Raw genomic sequence first — 3,141 nt, forward strand, 5'->3', positions numbered from 1 at the left:
AGTCGAGGCGGCGCTGGCATGTATCTATATAAAATGCAGTGGGAAATTCGTTATTGTACCACTGAATTGAATTTCTCTCCCCTGTGGACTCGTAAATAAATTCCCGAATATTAATCATTATATACATACATACATACATACATACATACATATAATATATAATATACACAAACACATGTTTTAATGAAAGCAAGTGGTTTAATTTAATATTTTCTAATTAATTAACTTTTTGTGGTACACACACCAACATGAACCGACCTACAAACACTTTTTAATGAAAACATATGCTATGATTTTACAGTTTTCATCTATTTTATCTATTCATTATGTTATGAGTTCTTGACGGTGTTTTTGATACTGTAAATTCTTTAGCTGGATGAATATTTCTAGAGTTTCACTGTCTCATCTACTGCATGAAGTAGTTGTTGGAGTGTGTTTTCCTGATTTTCTTGCACACTGGGGCAATATAACCAGTACTTCGTTAATAATGATGTTATTACGTAATTAAGGCTTTGGTGATGTTGGAATATTTGGAATTGTTCTGTAGCAGGAGCATTTAGCATGTAAGGCTGAAGACGCTCGACCTTTATTCTCTAGAAAAACGCCGCTGCTGTGGTGATCTCATTCTCACTCACAACATCATAAGCGGAAAGTGTAACCTCTCGAAAGAGCTGTTCTTCACTCCTGCTCCAGAGCGTCGGCTGCGGGGTCATTCCGAAAAGCTCCACCTGCGACGATTTCATCTCAATCGAAGGAGAGGAGCTTTCTCCGTCCGGGTTGCGGATCCGTGGAATAAGCTGCCGGACGAGATGGTGAAGATGCCGACGACTGCTCGGTTCAAAGTCTCCCTTGACCACAAATGGCCTGAACTCTTTACATGAACACCACCCTGTACATAACTCCATGTCCTCCTACATGGCCTTGCTTTTTGCTTTTGAGCCAAAAAATTAACTAACTAACTAACTACTGTATCTGATGAAAAACAACAACTCAAGGATATGATTGTGATTTGCTAGAATATGACCAGCATCATGAAAGAAATCTGACGATTGAGGACTGCATGTGGGACCAGATCTGAGCAAGACCACCACTAGGTACTCAGCACATTTTAGCCACTACTGACAGACGGTGGACAGCAGGCATCAGACTGGACACAGGAGGTGATGGCAGTCAGCAGACCGTAGCAGAAGCTGCAGCTGGCCAGAGTGCTGTCCATAATACGAAACAATGGACAGAAACAACAGCAACACACAATGGTCAGCTAATGGTCAAGAAACTCACAACAGGGACTACTTTGATACCTATTTCTTTGCTACCCACAAGGGGCTAAACACAGAGGGGACAAACAAGGACAAACAAACGGATTAAGCTGATTATATAAAAGGCGGCGAGCTGGCAGAAACGTTAGCATGCCGAGCGAAATGCTTAGCAGTATTTCGTCTGTCATTACGTTCTGAGTTCAAATTCCGCCAAAGTCGACTTTGCCTTTCATCCTTTCGGGGTCGATAAGTTAAGTACCATTTACACACTGGGGTCGATGTAATTGACTTATTCCCTTTGTCTGTCCTTGTTTGTCCCCTCTATGTTTAGCCCCTTGTGGGCAATAAAGAAATATAAGCTGATTATATTGACCCCAGTGCGTAACTGGTACTTAATTTATTGACCCCGAAAGGATGAAAGGCAAAGTCGACCTTGGTGGAATTTGAACTCAGTACCACAAAGCATTTGCCCAGCGTGATAACGTTTCTGCCAGCTCACCTTGTTCAAGAACAATAAGCTTTGAACTCTCTCTCTCTATTTGTTGTTCATTGTCATGACAACATTTTTTTTTTGTTTACAATGAAAATATCTTTTATCAAAAATCTCAAATAGATTTTAGTATTCTTTATTGTAACATTTCCATTCTAATTGGTCACATGACAAGATGTCGAACTGACATATTTTGTGTCTGTGTATTAGATGTACTACCACCATTGAGGTCTCTTTGAATATCACCATGGCTGGAACTGATGTAAAGAGATAACTCTGTCCAACCTGTATCACCACCTACAAGGACAAATCATTTTTGTTCACAAAACTAACTGACTTTGACGTATTTCTTCTGCCAATTGTAGAGAGGTTATATGCCCTTGGCCATTTGAATCTGATGAGTTGCCCAATTGTTAGCGCTTTATAGGTATGAAACCAATTGTCACCTTCTGACTGACCATAACAATCAACCCCATATATATATATATATATATATATATATATATATATATATATATATATATATATATATATATCATCATCATCATCATTGTTCGACCGTGGTCGAGACAATGGAATATATATACATACGATGGGCTTCTTTCAGTTTCCGTCTATCAAATCCACTCAGAAAGCTGAGGCTATAGTAGAAGACACTTGCCCAAGACACAGCCACTCCTACGCCTATATATATATATATGAGCCACAAATAGTTTCTTACTTTAGAGACATCAGTGTCTTGATTTTCAAACAGAATAATAGACCTTGTGCTCAGAGCCTGAGGAATGCCTGTAGACACAAGGCATGTTATAAAAACCTACCTAGACACATGTCTCCAGAAGAAAGAAACCATTAGCAGCTCATATCTTAACTCTGCATACATTAAATGATATATTCATACATATATATCACACATATATATATATTAATGCATTCGTGCTTTGGTGTTGGAGAAGACTTTTACGGATTCCATGGACAGCGAGGCTCACCAATGGAGAAGTTCTTAAGCAGATCAGGCCGAAAATGTCGCTAGAAGCTAGGATCACCAAGCATAGATTGGTATATTTCGGTCATATTATGCGGAAAAAATCCCTGGAGAAGGACATCATGCTCGGAATGGTCAGTGGCAAGAGAGGAAGAGGCCGACCAAGAACCTGCTGGCTTAACACCATCAAGAATGATACCGGAATGGACATAGCCAATCTGAAAGAAGCGACCAATGATAGAACTGACTGGAGGACACTGATCCATCGAGTAACAGAGAGTCAACTTTGACTGAGCGGATAGATATATATATATGTATAAAACTGCTCTCCTCTATGTCCATAAAGTCTAAATATATTTAAAATTCTTGTTATATGCTTGATAATAACAGACAAACTACCTACATTG

This window comes from Octopus sinensis, linkage group LG18 (genome assembly GCF_006345805.1).
Source record: "Octopus sinensis linkage group LG18, ASM634580v1, whole genome shotgun sequence".
In the NCBI taxonomy this organism is placed as follows: Eukaryota; Metazoa; Mollusca; class Cephalopoda; order Octopoda; family Octopodidae; genus Octopus; species Octopus sinensis.